The sequence below is a fragment of the Mya arenaria genome, chromosome 13, assembly GCF_026914265.1.
Source record: "Mya arenaria isolate MELC-2E11 chromosome 13, ASM2691426v1".
NCBI lineage: Eukaryota > Metazoa > Mollusca > Bivalvia > Myida > Myidae > Mya > Mya arenaria.
Window position 1 is genome coordinate 4189250 of NC_069134.1, and position 23253 is coordinate 4212502.

The window sequence follows — 23253 nt, forward strand, 5'->3', positions numbered from 1 at the left end:
CCCTACTTATCTTATCCGGACATAAACAAGCCTTACATTTTATATACAGACGCTTCAGATAAAAATATCGGAGCATGCCTCACACAAAAATGTGAAGAAAATGAGATTGGGGATTATGCTAATGAAAAACCAATTTATCTGCTTTCACATAAATTGTCCGATACACAAACGCGGTGGAGTACCGTGGAAAAGGAAGCATTTGCCATACATTACGCATTACAAAAATTAGACCATTATTTACACAATGCTGAGTTTGTTATTAGGACCGATCATAAACCCTTAAAATATCTTTTAGAGTCTCCCATACAAAACAAGAAAATTCAACTTTGGGCGTTAGGCATAGCTGGTTATAATTGTAAAATCGAATATATACCCGGAAAAACTAATATCATAGCAGATTTCTTGAGTCGCCCCCCATCGTCCGATACTATCCAAATTGACCCACCCACTGATTACGAACCGGATATCAGTGATAACACCTTTCAAATTTCCGAAAATTATATTCCAGAGAATATTAAGCAAGTCAACGCCATTAATTCCCATTATCTAAATAAAAAACAGGTTGTTGATAAAGAATATGAGGAACAAGATTCTTTCGTAGAACCAGTGAAACAATTTGAAAGTATGTCAATGGCTAATGAACAAGATCTTGATGCCAATATTTTACAATTAAAAATGAAACTGCGACATGGTCAGCCTAGCAAAACGGAGCAGAATAAATATATTGAAATAGACCGCATTCTGTATTACTTATCAAACGCCGATGAGGAGCCAAATTTGAGATTAGTAATTCCCAGCCATTTAACACCTTTAGTCATTACGCAATATCATGATAATAACGGGCACCCGGGTAGCCAAAGGTTATTTGCAACCATTAAACAAAAATACTTTTGGCCTGGACTGTTTAAAGAATTACACGCATATGTTGAAAAATGCGTTACCTGTCAAAGTCGGAATTTAACCAAAATAAAAGCTCCCATGCAAGACCGTCTGAACATGGCACCATACCCATTCTCAGTAGTGTCTGTGGATGTCCAGGGGCCTCTACCCCAAACGCTAAGTCGGAATTGTTACATAATTTGCTTCTTAGATATGTATTCAGGCTTCGTAGAGGCTTTTCCAGCACCTGACAAAAGTTCAGATACCTTAATACACTTACTGGTAGAAGAAATCTGTTGTAGATACTCAACTCCCCTTCGTTTAATCTCCGACAATGGTAGCGAAGTAACTAGCGGTGCTTTCCAGGCCGTTCTGAAAGAATTAAACATAGATCATGTAAAAACTTCCACCTACCACCCTCAGGCAAATGATCAAAATGAAAGATCTCATGCAACTAATAACATTTTATCAAAACTAGTAGAGGGTAATGTCCGACAATGGGATGTACATCTTAACATGACCCTGGCCGCAATGCGATTTTCAACATCAGAGAGTTCTAAACATTCACCCTATTTCCTTCTTTTTAATCGAGACCCGGTCCTTCCAATCGATAATCTACTTAAGCCCAGAATGAAATACCATGGCGAACAGTACTATCAAATTATGCTTAATGCGCAACATAAAGCATTTGTAGAAGTCCGCAGACAGCTTAAAAAATCTAAACGAAAACGAGCAGAGTATGCAAATAGGAATGCCAAAGACATACGCTTTAATTTAAATGACCCTGTCTATTATAAGAACTTTCAAAGACATAATAAATTGGATGCTAAATGGAAACCGTATTATCGGATAATCGAACAGAAATCACCACTAACCTACCTAATAAAAAACCAACTTGATAACTCTATTGTTAAAGTGCACGCTGAACAAATACGACATGCAAAAATTGACGAATGGCCAATTCCCAAAACAACTAATAAACGACCTATACGAAGAGCAAACTATGTTGTCCCACCAAGTGATTTATCAAGTTCTGATTCAAATGATTCTGAGCCCATTGATTCAGAACCCCATCAAGTTAATTTACCTCCTATAACAAAAAGAGTTAAGCAAGAACTTGGCACCGATTCTGATAGTGAAAATGAAATACCCCTCGCAGAACTCCAAAAGATTCTACGAAATAAATCTTAAGTCACAGAGATGCCAACAGAGGTGACCAATGATACTCTAAGCAGTTCTGATTCTGAATCTCTTATGAGCGGCATCAATCTAAATAACCCACCCGCAGATACAAATCATATTGATTCTGATAATCTGATAACCCCTGAGTCTAGCGACGATGAAGCAATGAATATTGAGGCTGTTTCAGCTCCCCCACTTAACGTCAAAAAACATAAGAAGGATTCGAGGCATCAAAAGAACGCGATAAAAACAATGTTAAAATGTTTGTCCGTTATGCTGTAATCACAATACCTTTCTTATGAATACGATGTGCTAAACATCAGACACCTACACCTTGCGACTACGAGTTGCTTTAAGAATGTTGACATATGTAGAAGACTTCACACTATATAAGTGCATTGTGTGTAAATACAGTAATCGTGTGAAAATACTGTAATGGTGCGAAAATACTGTAATTGTGTGAAAATACTGTAATTGTTTGTAAATACTGTAAATACCTACACTTCGATTATTAATGATTGATGGTTATCAATTATATTAATCATCTATTTTCAAAAACAAGGATGAATTACCTTAATTACCTTGTACTCTGGTACGCGATTGGCATGAGTGACACTTTAGAGATATACGATAATGTCATGTTTCAAAAACTTATAAAAAAAGATATTTCAATTACTAAGTCACGCTGGCAATTAGCACTGATATTTGACACTAAGGTGTTTGCAACTTTCTTGATCAAGTTGATCAGAGATTAATAAATTCTACGCGTATGATTACTAATAAAGAACGCACTCAATTCTCCATCCTAACTGAATTTGAATTACAATCTTGTGTACAAAACATTAGTCCCTTCTGCGAAGTTCGCTCGGCGCTTTATCAAATGAGTTTATCCCAGTTCTGTATTACAGCCTTATTTATGAAACAAACAATAAAGTCAAAAGTCAATGCTCTACCATAACAAGACCAAATAAACGCCTACCAGCCGCGGAATATCTATATGATGGTATTTGGATGATCGCTTCCAAAACGGACTTAACATTTGTAATCATATGCCAAAACTCCATTCAAACTCATAGCAAAAAGACAGTAGAAGCTCCTTTAAGTTTGCTATCGTTGCAAATGAACTGCAAAGCGTATAATGAACATTTTACACTGGGGTCATGGTTTACAAATAGTTCAAGACTGCTATTAAATAATTATGAACATTATCAAGTACTTCCCAATTTCACATCACTTCAAAAGTTGATGGCTCAGTACAATTAAAATTTAAAATCGGCCGAGTTCACAAAGTGCACGAATTTTATGTTGTCCCAAATATAAATAGAAATATCATTTTAGGCAGGGATTTTTTATCAAAAAATGGGGTAAGACTCTATTTTGATTTAGAATGTATGCGCATAGATGACAGTTATGTACCTTTGGAAGAAGATTTACATATTGCATCAATTGTGAGACTTCAAAAATGTACTGTCTTGAAACCACAAACACGGTATTTACTAAATGGTAAAGTAAAATCCAATCCCAATATAGATACAAAAAAATGTTATGAGATTAAAAACATAAACAATTCATTTTTAGATTCTGAACCAGGCCTTGTAATTGTTAATTCCGTGGTTAAATTTCAAAGCAAACGTACATTTCCAATTGCAATTATAAATAACACTCATAAAACAATTAAGTTAAGGAAAGGCAGTGCTATAGGCAAAATTGAAAAATTAGAGGCTCAAGAGATTGCTTCTGTTCAAAATACTTCGGTTAAAGGTAATCCAATGACTGATGATGAAATTTTGACAGACTTACGAGTACCCAAAGATCATGCTGAAACGATCTTACCAATTATAATGCAAAATCGAAAACGTTTCGCTAAAAACGACTCCGATCTTACTCAAACTGACACCGTTACCATGACAATCGAGACAGGAGATCACCCCCCAATTAAATTACGACCATACCGCACACCTTTGAATAATAGGAAAATTATTGACAAGGCAATTGACGAAATGCTTGAGGCAAAGGTAATTAGGAAGTCACATAGTCCTTGGAGTTTTCCCATTGTAATAGTAGATAAAAAAGATGGCACTAAACGATTTTGCGTAGATTTCAGACAATTAAACAAAATTACAAAACCCACATCTTATCCTTTATCTCTCATAGATGACATATTGGCTATTTTAGGTAAAAGTTCATGGTTTAGTTCGCTTGATCTTAAATCAGAGTATTTTCAAATGAAACTTGCAGAACAAGATAAAGAAAAGACTGCTTTTACGACCGGATTCCGAGGTCTTTATGAGTTTAATACTTGCCCTTTCGGACTCTGTGGAACTCCTGGACGATTCCAAGAATTACTTAACCAAGTATTAGAAGGCTGTGAAATTTTTGCCATTGCGTATTTAGACGATATCTTAATATTTTCAAAAACAAAGGAAGAACATTTGGTACATCTCCAAAAAGTATTCCAACAACTTGAACAACATAAACTCAAATTAAAACTAAAACAATGTCAATTCATGCAAGAAGAAACGCAGTACTTAGGTTTTGTTATTGATAACTTAGGAATCAGACCAGACCCTAAGAAAGTAGAAGCAATTAGACAAATTCCAACTCCTAAATGTGTAAGAGATGTTAGGTCAGTCTTGGGAGCTGCCGGCTTTTACCGCCGATTTTGTCCAAAGTATTCCGAAATGGTTGAGCCATTGATTAACTTAACTAGGAAAACAGTCAAATTCTTTTGGTCACCAGACTGTGAACGAAGTTTTCAACTACTTAAAGACAATCTGACGAAAATTCCCTACTTATCTTATCCGGACATAAACAAGCCTTACATTTTATATACAGACGCTTCAGATAAAAATATCGGAGCATGCCTCACACAAAAATGTGAAGAAAATGAGATTGGGGATTATGCTAATGAAAAACCAATTTATCTGCTTTCACATAAATTGTCCGATACACAAACGCGGTGGAGTACCGTGGAAAAGGAAGCATTTGCCATACATTACGCATTACAAAAATTAGACCATTATTTACACAATGCTGAGTTTGTTATTAGGACCGATCATAAACCCTTAAAATATCTTTTAGAGTCTCCCATGCAAAACAAGAAAATTCAACTTTGGGCGTTAGGCATAGCTGGTTATAATTGTAAAATCGAATATATACCCGGAAAAACTAATATCATAGCAGATTTCTTGAGTCGCCCCCCATCGTCCGATACTATCCAAATTGACCCACCCACTGATTACGAACCGGATATCAGTGATAACACCTTTCAAATTTCCGAAAATTATATTCCAGAGAATATTAAGCAAGTCAACGCCATTAATTCCCATTATCTAAATAAAAAACAGGTTGTTGATAAAGAATATGAGGAACAAGATTCTTTCGTAGAACCAGTGAAACAATTTGAAAGTATGTCAATGGCTAATGAACAAGATCTTGATGCCAATATTTTACAATTAAAAATGAAACTGCGACATGGTCAGCCTAGCAAAACGGAGCAGAATAAATATATTGAAATAGACCGCATTCTGTATTACTTATCAAACGCCGATGAGGAGCCAAATTTGAGATTAGTAATTCCCAGCCATTTAACACCTTTAGTCATTACGCAATATCATGATAATAACGGGCACCCGGGTAGCCAAAGGTTATTTGCAACCATTAAACAAAAATACTTTTGGCCTGGACTGTTTAAAGAATTACACGCATATGTTGAAAAATGCGTTACCTGTCAAAGTCGGAATTTAACCAAAATAAAAGCTCCCATGCAAGACCGTCTGAACATGGCACCATACCCATTCTCAGTAGTGTCTGTGGATGTCCAGGGGCCTCTACCCCAAACGCTAAGTCGGAATTGTTACATAATTTGCTTCTTAGATATGTATTCAGGCTTCGTAGAGGCTTTTCCAGCACCTGACAAAAGTTCAGATACCTTAATACACTTACTGGTAGAAGAAATCTGTTGTAGATACTCAACTCCCCTTCGTTTAATCTCCGACAATGGTAGCGAAGTAACTAGCGGTGCTTTCCAGGCCGTTCTGAAAGAATTTAACATAGATCATGTAAAAACTTCCACCTACCACCCTCAGGCAAATGATCAAAATGAAAGATCTCATGCAACTAATAACATTTTATCAAAACTAGTAGAGGGTAATGTCCGACAATGGGATGTACATCTTAACATGACCCTGGCCGCAATGCGATTTTCAACATCAGAGAGTTCTAAACATTCACCCTATTTCCTTCTTTTTAATCGAGACCCGGTCCTTCCAATCGATAATCTACTTAAGCCCAGAATGAAATACCATGGCGAACAGTACTATCAAATTATGCTTAATGCGCAACATAAAGCATTTGTAGAAGTCCGCAGACAGCTTAAAAAATCTAAACGAAAACGAGCAGAGTATGCAAATAGGAATGCCAAAGACATACGCTTTAATTTAAATGACCCTGTCTATTATAAGAACTTTCAAAGACATAATAAATTGGATGCTAAATGGAAACCGTATTATCGGATAATCGAACAGAAATCACCACTAACCTACCTAATAAAAAACCAACTTGATAACTCTATTGTTAAAGTGCACGCTGAACAAATACGACATGCAAAAATTGACGAATGGCCAATTCCCAAAACAACTAATAAACGACCTATACGAAGAGCAAACTATGTTGTCCCACCAAGTGATTTATCAAGTTCTGATTCAAATGATTCTGAGCCCATTGATTCAGAACCCCATCAAGTTAATTTACCTCCTATAACAAAAAGAGTTAAGCAAGAACTTGGCACCGATTCTGATAGTGAAAATGAAATACCCCTCGCAGAACTCCAAAAGATTCTACGAAATAAATCTTAAGTCACAGAGATGCCAACAGAGGTGACCAATGATACTCTAAGCAGTTCTGATTCTGAATCTCTTATGAGCGGCATCAATCTAAATAACCCACCCGCAGATACAAATCATATTGATTCTGATAATCTGATAACCCCTGAGTCTAGCGACGATGAAGCAATGAATATTGAGGCTGTTTCAGCTCCCCAACTTAACGTCAAAAAACATAAGAAGGATTCGAGGCATCAAAAGAACGCGATAAAAACAATGTTAAAATGTTTGTCCGTTATGCTGTAATCACAATACCTTTCTTATGAATACGATGTGCTAAACATCAGACACCTACACCTTGCGACTACGAGTTGCTTTAAGAATGTTGACATATGTAGAAGACTTCACACTATATAAGTGCATTGTGTGTAAATACAGTAATCGTGTGAAAATACTGTAATGGTGCGAAAATACTGTAATTGTGTGAAAATACTGTAATTGTTTGTAAATACTGTAAATACCTACACTTCGATTATTAATGATTGATGGTTATCAATTATATTAATCATCTATTTTCAAAAACAAGGATGAATTACCTTAATTACCTTGTACTCTGGTACGCGATTGGCATGAGTGACACTTTAGAGATATACGATAATGTCATGTTTCAAAAACTTATAAAAAAAGATATTTCAATTACTAAGTCACGCTGGCAATTAGCACTGATATTTGACACTAAGGTGTTTGCAACTTTCTTGATCAAGTTGATCAGAGATTAATAAATTCTACGCGTATGATTACTAATAAAGAACGCACTCAATTCTCCATCCTAACTGAATTTGAATTACAATCTTGTGTACAAAACATTAGTCCCTTCTGCGAAGTTCGCTCGGCGCTTTATCAAATGAGTTTATCCCAGTTCTGTATTACAGCCTTATTTATGAAACAAACAATAAAGTCAAAAGTCAATGCTCTACCATAACAAGACCAAATAAACGCCTACCAGCCGCGGAATATCTATATGATGGTATTTGGATGATCGCTTCCAAAACGGACTTAACATTTGTAATCATATGCCAAAACTCCATTCAAACTCATAGCAAAAAGACAGTAGAAGCTCCTTTAAGTTTGCTATCGTTGCAAATGAACTGCAAAGCGTATAATGAACATTTTACACTGGGGTCATGGTTTACAAATAGTTCAAGACTGCTATTAAATAATTATGAACATTATCAAGTACTTCCCAATTTCACATCACTTCAAATCTGGGAACCTCTCCATAAGATTCTTACTAACGTCTCAAAAATTGAAATGCCTGATGAATTGAAACAGATACACGAACTTCCCTTAAGAGCTTTAATGAATAAATTAATTTACTTACCCAATTCTGTCCTTGACGTATCCTCTGGGTGGCCACTATGGAAAATAATTACAATCATAGCAGCTGGTGTTCTGCTTGTCAGTGTGACCGTTCTCATTCTTTGTAAATATCCTTCTGCCTTTCTGAAATGTATTCCTGACCGATCGCGTCCCAAACCCCACCCACAATACAGTCAGGTGGTCTACAAGGCCAGTGAGGAATCTACTCTCGCCCAATCAGAGGCGAGGCCTGAAAAACCGGGTATCTGCAACCAATCAACGTCGGCTGCGCACCCGATGTCCGAAGCCATCCAACGACTTTATCCTTGCTTGGATCGGATGGAATTAAACCCTGAGGGCCACAATTAATATTGTTGACAGCCACCGGGACCTTCTGCTTTTGAACTGTCAATAACGAGATCGACAACTCCGATGCAGAAATAGTGATGGACATCATTAATGAACTTGTACATAAGAATCATTTATCTATTTATGGACTTATTCACTGAAGTACATGAGAAAATTCACCCTGTAGCAGCCCAACGCCAACTCCATGTCTGCGTTTGCTGCTCCGATTCCACAGTCTCTCGTAGATCGGTGAGAGCCCTCACCAATAAACGGGCCGTGTTCCAAAGCGTTTGGACACGTGCCACAGCGCATCTAGAGCTGCCGCCTCAAGGACCAGCAGCTTCGCCCATCCTTCCGGTATTGCCGCTTACATGGACGTGCTCCGGATGCTCGAGTGACCGCCCACGGTCACCATCCACGAACATTACCATAGACGTCAACAGTGTCGACAAGGGACAATTTCAGTGACTTTTCGAAAGTGTTGACTTCATTTATTATTATTATTTCGGTTTTAGTGTATTGTGTTTGTTTCTATTGATTATTCTTCATATTTGGTTTCGGGTATAATTTATTTGCATGTATTTTTGTTTTCTTCATTGTTCATACACTTCCTAAAAATAAGATGAGGGCGGAAACGCGTTGAACTTCAACGCTTGTTAGATTTAAATTGACGTCAACGCTTGTTAGATTTAAATTGGCGCTTGTTAAATTGATAAAAAAATATTGGAAAAAATTATGGGGATAAAAGGTATAACGCAAGGGTTATTGGTGGCAAAACGAAACATTAATTTTTTTCTCTGGTTTCAGATATCGAAACGAAATTAAATTAAAATATATTAAGTAAGATGAAATAATTCCCATGATGAAATATTTCTTTTAAGAAAAATCGGACGAATGTCACGTAACCGTCGTTACGTATCAACTTTAAAGTGTTACGTAACATAAAAGTTACGTATGAAACACTTTAAAGTAATTACCAAAAATCAATAATAGAATTCAAAATTTATTTGTATCAAAAAGTAAATACTCCATATTTGTATCAAAAAGTAAATACTCCATCATGGGGATCAAATGTAGATACACTTAGATGCTGACAGTTCGTGATAGCCGCTGGCTATTAGACCAATTAGCGTGACAGTTCATGACTATAGAATACATCCCTTCGTCTATAATAAGATATTAGATATGCATACCTGTCACAAACTGGACGAGATCAGCAGTATATATGAACGCATGTTACTCATTTTAGTTAGATTAGGTTTTGGGCGTGGACTGGACATATGGCCCGTATGATACTTTATTATATACTGATTATTATACTTAGAAAGAACGTGGAACAATAAAGACTTAGAACACTTGAACAGTTGTTGGTTGGTTACTGAACGAACTATCACGAAAGTTAAGTGAGCGTTGGCGTTACGCGACAGTGAGAAGACTAAATGCCGAGCTAAATGTCGCAAAATCGTCTCCAAAAACCTGCCTTTTTGTTACTATGTATATAGTTATATACGTTTAAGTATTATAGTAATGAACGTTATTATTTCTTATGAAACAGAGTTTTAATACTGCCCTTATAATGTAGAAGGTACATAATCAAATCAGTAGTTCGTGTTTGGCGTACCATCATTGAATGATACATACTCGTTTTGTACAAAATATTTAATTTAACTATGATAATTGAATCTAGTGGAATTATAACAGATAAAAGAATATGAAGTAGAGGAATACCAACGCATACTGACGGAATCGGGGTACACGGCTCTTCGTGAACAATTAGAAGAAACAATCAATGGGTGGAAAAAATCGAAATCAACATTGCTGTAACAGGTCAATCAGGCTCCGGCAAATCGTCGTTTATCAACTCTATCAGAGGGTTAATGGCTGACGATCCTGGGGCAGCTGCAGTTGACGCGGTTGAAACGACTATGAAACCCACAGCTTACCCACACCCTGACAATCCAAATATTCAGGTTTGGGATTTGCCTGGAGTAGGAACGTCAACCTTCACAAAGGAGAACTACCTGCGGAAAGTCAATTTAAATAGGTTTGACTTTGTTTTGCTCCTGTCGTTTTCGCGATTTACGGAAAATGACGTTTGGCTAGCAAACGAAATTCGTAGGTTAAAGCCAAAATATAACTTGTTTTTTATACGAACAAAGATCGACGATGATGTCCGCTCCGCTCAAAGGTCACGCCGCAAACCTCAGACCTCCGAAGGTCGGCAGGAATTGCTAGAGAAAGTCAGACGCAATATAAAAGAAAATCTGCAGAAATGCATGATATCGAACGCAAATATATATCTGGTAGACAACAATGACTCAACAGCTTTCGATTTTGGTTCAGTTGTCTTACAATTGATCGAAAAAGTGTCCTCTATTAAAAGAGAAGCAATGCTCATGTCTCTGTCTGGTATCACAAACGAAGTTGTTCAAAAGAAGCTCGCTATTTTGAAACGTAGAATAAACTCTGTTTCTAAAATAGCGGCAGTGGCGGCAGTCTATGATATAAATGTTGACAAATGGTGTCCGTCGGAAATAGACGTGCTGCTAGAAGAATGCAGAATTTATCGTTTCCAACTAGGAATTGTTTTGGACTCGCTTCAAGTCATCGCCAACCGTCTTGGCATTGATATTGAAGAGATGTTGTTCAAGTTGAAAATGGTATCATTCAAACACGTATTAGACAAGGATAGCCCTGCCCTGTATTACAAAGATTTTAAAGAGTTAGAATCAAGCATATTGCATTCAATACCACTCATTGGAAACATTATTAAGGCCCGAGCTTACCACAGGAAATGCGCTGTCTTTCTGAAAACATTCCTTGATTTGTGTGCAGAAGAAACGCGTGACAACTGGCCATTACTTTAGAGGGAAACGATACGAACTTGAGAGGGTAGACAGGAAAGCCAAACGTCATTTTTTTTTAATCTGTCGAATGTAAATATACTTTTAGCTTGAATAGTTTTGTGTGAATTGATTTCTTACAATTTATTTTTATCTATTTCTGTAAATGATATTTGTGTTGTAAACATGAAGTTTAAATAGGTTTGTGAATGTTTTATTGTGATATTGAAAATGTTAAACTATATACAGGAGATCTACCTGCAGGATGTCAATTTAAGACGGGTTTAATTTGTTTTGCTACTGTCGTCTTTGCAGTTGAAGGGAGAGTGACATTTTTCTCGCAAAATAAATTCTAAGGATGAACCCAAATTTTAACTTATTTTTTGAACGACAAATGTTCGATAAGTTGTCTCTCGCAAAACAAATTCTTAGGTTGAAGCCAAATTTTAACTTATTTTTTGAACGATAAAAAGTTCGATAAGTTGTTTCCCGCAAAAAAAATCATAAGACGATGATCTTCGCTCAACCCAAAAGTCACGACTCAAATATATATCTGATTGACAACAATGGCTCTTCAGCTTATGGTGTTCTCGAAACTAATACCACAGGTTTCCACTCTTAAAAGGCAAGCAATGATCATGTCACTGTATGGTGTCAGAAATGAAGTTAAATAAGCATGGTTTTCTAAAACCGCGGCAGTGGCGGCAGTCGTTGCAAATCCACACACAAACAAGTATCTGGCAGAAACAGACTTATTGCTAGGGCAGATTTAATCTTTCACAGTCAGGACCCAATTTAGATTTGGTTCAAGTCTTCAAATTGGTCAAGTTGTCAATGCTATCATTTAGATATGTAGATTTCGAGAATAGGTTTACCGAGTATTATACGGTGTTTAGAGCAGTTGAGCAAAGCATATGACATGCACTGCCACTTTTTGGATACATGTTCAAGGCCAAAGCTTACTAGAAGAAAAACGCTTTTTTCTGAAATCATTCTTTGACGCGTGTTCAAAAAACACATGACCTACAGATGCTCATGACCATGGTTTTAGAGTGATCCGATTTTTGGAGTCTGAACAGGAGAGCCAAACGTTGTTTTCTGTAACCAGTCGAACTTCTGCTTTATACTCTGCTTAAAAACATATTTTTGTGAATTATGTTTTACAAATTCTTAATTTAGATGAGTAAATGACATTTGTTATGTTTGTGAATGTTTTTATTGTAAGAAGTGTATTTTATTGATTGTTGTCATGGTTGCCGAGTTTGTCCCTTCTGTTTTTATTGCATACTGAATAGGTTACTTTTACCATTTGCGGTAAATAAAATGAATACTTTCTTACACCGAATAAAAGTCAACCGTTAGGATTTCAACCGTCTGAACACCATCTCTTTTTATCAAATCGATGGTCTTCATGAGTTATAGGTTTTGGTTGGAAAAGCACGAAGTCAGATCAAACCTTACCCCTTGCAGGCAAATAATAAATAATTTTCTGAACACTTTTGGCGTTTAAAATATATTGTCTTGTTTTGATATCGAATACTGTTTTGTCAATTTGGTATGCATGACTGAGAGCAAAACTTTTCCATTCAAAATAAAATTTACCGAATATTTATTTATATTTTCTGTTTGTGATAGGATGTTGTGCCATTACCGGTTGTGTATTTCTGAAAAGTTGATTAAATGTTTATAAAGTTTCTTATCTTTTTCCTTTGAATGTATTTAATTTGATTTGTTAATATCTGTTATGAGATGTATGCATTTGTTAAAGCAGTTTTGTGACTCGAATATTCGAATGTATTCAAAATATTTTGTAGAATTTCAGGTACAAGTTACGAAATGTTTGCCAATATAGCAATTAGTAATCATATTGTTGAAATATTATTCGGACCTTGTCATCTTGTCATCAGGTATGTCATATGAATTTATTGTTTTGTGTAAATATGAAACATGTTTACAGTTTTTGTTTCAAGGACGCTGAAGAAAAAGTTCGTCTGTCGGACTAAGTCGTTCATTCGTTCATGTTCCCAGATAATTGATTTGCTAAAACTTTCCTTTATCTTATTGACCCGTACATAGTTTAGAGTTTAATTTTTGTTCTTAACCGCACAAGAAGTCTACATCTCATAATAATTTGAACTAAGTCATACTTACATCAAATGGTCCAGTGTTATGTGCATTATATATTTGTAGCAATGTGTTAAAACTATGCAAGATTTAATAAGCATTTTGTTGTATATGTGTATGAGATAAAACAAGCTTATCAATGTTTCTGCTTTTTTGTCCTCTTTCTGTGGTCATCTTATCAACATACGTATGAAACGATCTCTTTTTTTCGAATTAAAAATTGTGAGAAGTCATTAAATATATTTTGAAACTAGTGCTTTATTGGCCAGTTTTGGCAAATTGTGTTTGATTTGGTAAATAAATAATTTAATTTAATTGTGAAACTCATTAAATATGTTATTAACTTCTTGATTTGCAGTAAACCACAGTTCTTAGTGTTTTTGATATCCAACGAAGTTCACCAATGTGCCAGCAAACATAAAGTTTGGTTGAATTTGACTGCATAGGGTACAAATCATAAATTCCTTCTGCAGAGGATAACAATATACAAACCATTGTTTAGACTTTGAAACACTTAGGAACCTACACCTTATTGTAAGTAATGGCTTACGGTAAGTTTTGAAAAAAAGTGCACTAGTCGTGACGTTTACAACGGCATGCACTAGTGTGAAGAAGTTTACCACAGCCGTGTAAAAAGGTTGACTGTTACCTAAAAGTTATTTTTCTTTTAATTATTGTGCCAAATCGTTAAACCTTTTTGCAATCATAATTGAACTTTTAAAGATAAATAGCGTTGTTATTTTATATTAAAGAAACATATTAAGGACTGAAATACTTTGATAAAGGCTTTTATAATTTGATATAAATCGCTATATTGTTTGTTTAACTTTTAATAAGACTTTTGCATAGTAGGTAATTTATATTGAAATGCATTGTGAATCTCGCAAAGCCAGAATCATCTTTGATAGTTATTAATTTAAGTATAATTTTGACTAATCAGAATGCTGATCGCGACCAATAAAAGTTATTGGTTTTCAACCAATCGACGCTAAGTTTAAATGACCACTGAAAGCACCGCATTGCTCGAACGCTTTTCGCGGCGTATATAGCGCCGAGTATTGTCATTCTAGATGCAGTAACCAACCAGCGAACGAAAGAATTTGTATATTTATCAACTTGAACTTTGTAGTTGTTCATCTTAAATATTAACTATCTTTACTGAAACGGGGATTTTGTTGAGAGATACGATAGGGTATTTTAACCTTCAATTATATGCTCTTGCTGGAAAGCTCAGTTATCCCGTGAGGCATAGTAAGTTGCAATTACTACGCTCTTTCAGTGAAGATCTGCTTTCCCGTTTGACGTAGTCGGAGCGTACTTAGAGCTAGCGTGCTAGCAGTAGTTAAGAGAGTAAGTGAACCTTCCTGTTCTTACCAAGAAAGCTCGGCTATCTGGTAGTGCATAATTGTTAAAGTGTTCTAAATTGTTATGTTACTACTCTGTGTTTCATCAAAGAAAGCCCAACTATCTGTTAACTCACAGAGATCATTTTCATCACAGTAGATTTGGAAAATTGTGTAATTCATTGTTAATAAATCGATCAAAGGCAAGAAGCCACAAGGAAAATTAGCTATACAAAACTTTTTCCATGATTGTTTTGTGATTTTTTATTTGAAGCCCAATCAAAATCATTTGTATACAATCAAAAGGTTAAGTAACATTGAGGAAAATTTATTTTAGTTCCATATTTTGTCATTATTAGTAAGTTTTGCCATTCGTTTAATAAAATGGTGTACATCCGCTCTGTATACTCCGCACACGTTACACTAGTTTCAGAATGTTCCGAAAATATAATGTAATAATGCCTTAATTAATTTAACGGGCTTCTCGGCATTTCGTTACATTAAATTGGATACTCTCAATATTTGAGTAAAACGACATGAGAAAAAAGAAGAAAGTAAGTTTGTAAGCAAGATTTATAAATATCAGATCATAGAATATATTATCGTTCTTGTCAATTTTTCAAAATCTGAGAAACCTTGTTAAAATGAGCAATACTATTTTTGAAATAAAACAGACGTTTTGAGAACAATCACAATTACAATCAAAGGTCTATTTAGTACACTTCAAGTTCGTAGTTTTCTCATACGGAGTTACTTTTTAATTCTTAAAAGTCTTCAATACAGAACACCGCAGCGTTTGAAAACCGAGTGTGGCACAAAACACCATTTCTTCCAACGCCAACACACATGAGAGGCCAGAAACGCACAAAGTGAGAACTAAGAATAATCACTTTATAAGCGATAGACACTTATGTCCCATCTATCTAAAAAAATAACAAACGTTTCATTTCGGACTAATCTTCAGCCTTCCAAAGTCAATTAAATTATGGAATAGAAAAGTGCGCATATTACTGTATAATTACTATAAATAGGTGGGGTACGTTAAAGTCGATAATGTACGCAACCTAGTTTTAGCAAAATTTCATCGCATCAGACTGAATAACTACTGTGAATCATTTTATGTGATCTAAGTCTTAAATGTTGAATACTTTGTAACTCATAATAATATCATTTCTTTGAAAGAATCCGTCTTTAATGTAAGATATACAATCATCTGGTTTACCTCAAGTATAAACAATAACTTGAGAAAAATCAAACCATAAATTTATTTTTAAGTAAATCGTTAACCCTTTGAATAAATGAAAATCTGTAGCGTTGTATAGGACTAAAACAGCATGGGAATTTATAGTAAAACAATCGTAAGGCGGTTACATTACACTTATTATACCGAAAGCTTAATTCGTCACACTACGGCTTGATATATGGCTGAACACTTTCCATTTCAGTATGCGTTTTAATTGACCTAAAACAATTGACCTGATCGGAGCTAAAGTTATACGCGGTAGGTTAAAACTCAAAATCTCTACGCAGATTTTAAAATTTCGGTTACTTGTAGTGTTTAATTTGTTTCAGGAAAATTTAGGTGGACAGTATGGTTTTGCGATATGATCTTTAATAAAATTATCAGTTTAAAAACCTCAAATAACTAATTATGTTCTGGTTTGGTAACACATAGTTTCACTTTTTTGTAACGATAACGATTCAACAGAGTGAATTGGAGTTCATCTTTTAATGTATTTAAAGACCAGAGAGTGAGAAACGTTCAAGGTAAACATCTCGGGGAATGTCTGGTAAGAAATGCAAAAGAAATGGCGAGTGTGGAATGATGCGTCCCAAATAATTGTGTACGAAAGGTTCAGGTTACGAAACGAGCAAGTAAAGACTTTTACGCTCAAAATCAACCTAAAATCATTGCCAGTTTATTATTTGGTACGTACACGTGGGTTTACATTAGTTTTTTTAACAATTCTGCTCATGAATACTTGTCGTCAAACCAGCCTCTGACCTTGACATTCACTGCAATATTATCGTAAAAACTCACCTTAGCACAGAATCACACTGCGCTTTTGAACCATCACACGATTTCTGAAAATACCTTTTAAATTAAACTGAAGCCTACCATCACCAAAATGGTTCAGGAATGTCATCCCCCCCCCATCAACATCAAACAAAATAACACTGTCAGTTATTGTATAGTCTATGGGTACGAATTACAACACCATTATGCTCATTTGTTACAAATGAAACAGTAAAAGAAGTGACTGAGGCAATTTCGTTGCTGGACAATCACGACGAGAACGAATCCACGGAATGTATGTCTTACTCTGACGTTTGATTTTTGCTTTGTAGAAGTGTGAAATAATCCCAACATTAACCGTTTTTCAACTTGCGTACTAGAACACACATGGAAGAGAAAAAAATCCCGCATTTTTGAGTTTTGATAATTTGGAGAATTTTTTTTTCGCTGTTCCTCGAAAACATCGCTAAGTTTAGTTTTACAGGAGAGGACAAAAACAACTATTGACGAAAAAAATGTATGACTTTCAAAAACCTTCAAAAAACAAATTTTAATTAATCTGATTTTCATTGATGTTGGCAGATATCAAAACTTAAAGAATGTCTATACGTAATGATTTAAGTCGTTGCTCGTTGACGGTCATCACTAATTCAATGATTAACAGCAGCCATTTAATTTTACATCTAGCTGCATCGAAATTAAACAGAATGTTTATCTATTAGGTCGAAATGTAGGTCAAATGATTAAAACACCCTATTACACTCTCTTTGGAGTCTTGCTTATTTAGCCGAGTAAAAGCTGGTGCAAAAGAGAAGGGGTTGAACCAAATGCCTTATTACCGTGGATGAATAAAATATTATACCTAATAGATAAGAAAATAGAGTTTTTCAACAATAATCCGTTGGCACTTCCCCCAAAGTCTATTTCGATAACTCCAAAGTTGATAATAGATATCAAATCCCTACATAAAAAAAAACTTGTATTTGTACCAGCTGATAAAGCAGCTAATAATATAATCATAGTTTAACGTTTATATTATGTAAATACTATAATTGGAGAGTTACAATCTTCCAGAACTTACAACTCTAGCCAACTCGATGAAGAAAGTGTTATTAAAAATCATATTGATTATAATGCTAAATTGCAAGTTCTTTTGAATGATGATCATAAAAACATTCCTACAATACACTGGTTGCCTAAGATGCATAAAAATCCGTATAAATCACGATTTAATGTTAATTCTATTTCTTGCTCTAGTAAACAAGTACATCCTGCTTAATTACTATAAAGTTTCATGAGAAAAAATACTGTAGTAATGTTTATGAGAATTCTGGAATTATTCCCTTTTGGTCTATTAATAATTCTTTAGATTTAGTTAATGATTTTGAAAATAGACGGTATAAAGTCTCAGAACTTAATACTTATGACTTTTCAACGCTTTATACACCCATTCCACAATTTTAAGTTACGAACAAATTGACTCCTCTTATCGAAAAAACGTTTTCGAGGGAGAAAACTACTTACATGGCAGTTAATGTTAAATAGGCTTTTTTTTTTTTACTAATGATCGATCAGATAAATATATCTATTGGACATGCACAGATGTCATTGAAGTTTTAAATTTTGTACTCAATAATTATTTTCTTAAATTTGGTAAATGTTTATATAAGCAAACTATTGGAATTCCAATGGAAGCCAATTATGCACCCTTACTTGCAGACATCTTTTTATGCTGCTATGAAAGTGAATTTATGTTAAATTTATTTAAGTCTGGAGATCTAGCTCTTGTTGATAAGTTTAATAGCACGTTTAGATATATTGATGATATTCTAAGTTTAGATAATCCTGTGTTTACAGATAACATTCATTCGATATACCCTTCACAATTGCAACTTAATAAATCTAATACATCCGTTTAAAAAGCATCCTATTTAGATTTGCAACTTGAAGTAAAGGAATATATATTGAGCATCAATCTTTATGATAAGCGTGATGATTTTAATTTTAAAATAATTAATTACCCTTCTTTAGATGGTGATGTTCCTATTTCACCATCGTATGGTGATTTTATTGCACAGTTAATACGATTTGCTAGAATATGTACAGATGTAAAAAATCAGCTCTCGCAGTAAACTTATGACGCAAAAACTTCTAAAACAGGGTTTCCGATATTTAAAATTAAGGAAAACTTTCTCTAAATTTGTTAATAGTCATTATAATCTCATATCAAAGTACAATAGTAGTCTTAAATCGCTCATTGCTGATAGTATTGCTCATCCCGATTTTTATTGTGATGTTTTAAAGAAAATTCGTAAAATTAAAATGTTTCCAGCAGGTAGTTGGACAGATAGACTTAATGAATTACTTGGATTTTATTTAAACCGTGGATATAAAGGCAGTATTTTGAAGAGCACTTGCTTTCTTGTTTTTGAAGATGAATACCTGAAACAAAATATTGGGTTGAATATAGCATCCTTTCATAACGAAACTTTCAGTGCTTTGATTTTTATGAAGAATTTGCTAATTCATGTTATCTTTAAAACCTTTTTTGGCGGACACGTGATGACTGACTCCGAGTGTTTTGGCTGTGACTTAAATTCCCAATCGGAACTCCTCGGCTAGTATCAAGATATGGCCTCGGATATAATACGGGTCGTAAGAAAATAGTCCATCATGGCCGACCAAGAAGGTGTTCAAACAATCAAGAGATATGTTAGTCCAAAGACAGAATGAGGAGCGAACTTTTACCACTTATTTGTGTGTAAGTGTTATTTTTATACTTATTGTATTTTAATAAAGTATAAAAATAGTTTTAAAAGAGCCCTAATGAGAAACTAATTGGAAATGTCATTAATTCTTAGTGGGTGGGGTAAAGTCTTCTTTCATTTGACAGATTCTAATATAGTAAATAACAAGTTTGAAGCTCCAGTGATCAGTGGCAAAAATTAAGAAAAGAAATACTCTATTTGATTTTTTTCAAGTAACAAATAAGTCTGAATCTGACTTACATGTAACTTAGATCGATAATAGGTTAGACTTTCTTTCTCAGTGTATTTATCTCATACATTTCATATCATTAACTTTATTTTTTTATAATTAAAATTAACATTCTTTTAACCAAGGATGTATGGTTTATATGTCCGTGAGTGTTGGTATTGAACAACTTAATGTAATGGCACAATTGAATGTCTCGGCCCTGTTCACTAACATAGTTCTCTAAATAAATTAGATCTTCATTCTATTGGTTTAACAAAATGAGTTTGAACGCATAAACCAGCACACATTTCTTTCAAGACTAAATTCTATGATATCCACCAGTGGTGGTGATGCAGAAACATTAAAAAATGCTGACATTTTTACTGTGCCAATGAAATGCAGACATTTAAATTTTAATCTTATTGTCATTTTCAGAGAAGAGTATGGTACCAGGGGTGCAGCTGACTCTGATTCCCGGCTTGTTCTAATGAAAAAAGGCAGATGAGGTAATGGATGTGCTATTTTCGAAATTCGGACAATAATTTAACAGTCAAGTATCCTATTGGTTTAAGCCCCAAAAGTACCTGCATGTTTGTACAATTAACCAACAAGGATTGACAGTATTAAAATATCAACATTGTAGATGAATTAAAACATGATAACAATTTCATTTCATATTTTTTAATTTACCAGTAGTCCAGAGCTAAAAGCTGCTCTCTCACAGATTGACAGTTCTTCTTGGTCATTCTTCAAAGGCCCAAAGGAGTAATTAAAATTAAATTTACACATATAATTAATTATATGGCTTAAAGCAATAGCAAAAAAATATTTTCCAAACAATTGAAATCTGTTCTATTATGTGTGATCTTATATGACTAGTTGTGGGAATTTTTACCAAATTTTCAAACTTGTATATGAAAGACTGTGATCTGATATTATGTCAGCAGTCTAATATCACTGGTTTCCATACATTTGCACAATAATTGCCAATTGGCTCGTTTAAAGACAAAAATAAAAAAAGGTGTCAGAACAGTAAAACTGTGAGGATGCAGCTTTAAATTGGTGTTGCACTTAATGTTTTGTGAATACTTTTCTGTTGTTGTACAGGCTTTTAAAATAATTGATCTGAAAATATAATTCCTATTATTGTTGTATTTTCTGTTTTCTATTTCAGGCACTGGAATCCGAATGTAATCAAAAATGCCATTGTATGAGGATTGACCTGCAATACCTGGAAATCATCTAACACAACTGCAACGCCTACTTTGGAAAAATGAGTGCAAGATGGAAACAAAGCTTTCAGTGGAACATCTTGTCATCTCAAATATTTGATGACTTACATACTGATGTGAAGTTGAAGATAAAACTCATCTGTTGGTCCGTGATTATTAAATAAATCCGAACATATATTTTAAAAGGGTAATATGGTAAAGGATTTATCTACGATTAAAGTGGTTTTCCTATATTATGGAGAGAAGATAACTACAAAAACAGAAACAGATGGCATCGGCAGACCAAATAAAGGAGGACTATTTTGTTCAGTTCAATTTTTAAGACTTCAGAAAATCCGTTAAAAGGGCACATCCTTGCAAATGCCATATTGTAAACTGGGCTCTTTAAAATGTGAAAAGGTGAAAGTGGTCTAGAGGATAAGCCTCAAATTCAAGGTTGTGAGTTCAAGACCTCCAAGACACTTTCTCTTGACCTCAGGAAAAGGATGTCCATACTTGTTTCTACTTAGGCAACAGACTTAAGAGTGATTTTGTAAGCTTCCAGCTTGTATAGCAATCTGATAAGGCATAAATTAAGATACTAGCTGACTTGCAAACAGTTTTTCCATTTGTGATGATTTATTTTTCAGTCTGTTAGAATTCTCAGTCTTATTAGAAGTGATGCGCATTGCTTACTGCAACCAATATTTATTTTCTTTATTAAGTTAAATTTAACGAACACATAACATGACTTGTGATTTTACAGATGCATGTTTATTTCGTTGATTGTATGAGTTTATTTTCTCAAATGATGTAATAAAAGTTATTCTGAATGACTGTCCATTTTTGTTGGAAGAAAATGTGTTGAGGTTTTGGCATAGCATAGTGTCATCATCATCATTGTGTACAAAAAAATATTGTGAAGTCTCCCAAAAGACTCAATGCACTTAAAAGGGCTTGGCACAGAAATGAAAGTAAAAATGGGAGCAAAACCTAATTTATCATTAATTTTACATGGGATTGCATACAGATGGCTCTGTAATTACTTGACTAATATTAAAAATAAAATTAAGAGACATGTTATGTTGATCCAAACTGTAAATATTCTTGATTGCATTTTATGGAGTTGGACATAAAAGAGTCATTTGGTGAAGAGTGATCCAAAGGCTAATTATTCAAAATAGATTAAGTATTATTGAAAAAATCTGGTATACATTGCTGAAAAGCTTAGTAACCTGGCTAAATATTTGTTTAAGGCTTTTATTTACAAAAAAATAAATCAGTTGAGTATCTTATCAGTTACTCTTATGGTGTTGTTGTTTTTAATAAAAAATGACAATTTACTCAAAGATATTGAGACTAATAATTATAGCTTAAGACAAATATAATGTGTAAGGAAACTTCTAATGAGTTGGTTTTATCCACAGCCTAGGAGGTAAAGTGAAGCATGATCTGCCTTGAACAAATACAATTTTAAGACAAGTTCTGTCAACTTAGTGCACCAGTCAATTGTAACTTCCCCCCCCCCAGCCCAGGTCCGGGGGAATACTGGGGTTAACCCGGGGAAATGGGCTGTGTTTTTACCTATCAGGTGGCCCTGCAGTGCTGGGTGAATGCGGTGGTTTTATCTTCGCTTAAAATGTAGAGGGAAATGGACCTTACCTAGAGTCCCTGGGGTGTGGGGACATTTGGCAGGGATTTTGCCATTGGATCGTCCGCGCAGGGTGGGGATTTTAGCCGGGGTTGGCTGTACTGAAAGTCAAAGTCCCCACTATTCCCCAGACCTGGGGGCCGTGGTTACAATTGTCTGGTGCATATCCACATGAACGTTGTACTGGTACTCTAACAATTGAGCTTACTGCGTGGATAGTCACCGCCCCACCCCAACCCCACAGAACTGTTTACACAAAAAAATCTGCAGCCCAAACCCAATAATGCTGAAGTAAAGGCATGCATAGATTTCAGCTGGTAAAGCTGACTGGGTGCCAAGCTCACACCCATCCTTCCACAACCCACAAAACTCTGCACAATGCAATCAATGCATGATTTTACAGAATAGTAATGTTGTTTTAATGGCAAGGCATGGTGTGAAAAATAACACGGCAAAGTATGACTTAAAACTTACATTTCATAGGGTATTCCTATAAC

General features: G+C 34.8%; 1 protein-coding gene and 1 long non-coding RNA gene across 2 annotated transcripts in view; both read left to right on the plus strand.

Moving 5' to 3' along the window:
* LOC128214126 (T-cell-specific guanine nucleotide triphosphate-binding protein 2-like) overlaps nt 1-23253 on the plus strand; it is a 222597-nt gene that overhangs the window by 61213 nt on the left and 138131 nt on the right. The window lies entirely within an intron of this gene.
* On the plus strand, nt 19555-21292 carry LOC128214129 (uncharacterized). Its single transcript, XR_008257871.1, has 3 exons — nt 19555-19679; nt 20330-20400; nt 21069-21292. It is a non-coding gene; the product is annotated as an uncharacterized LOC128214129 (long non-coding RNA).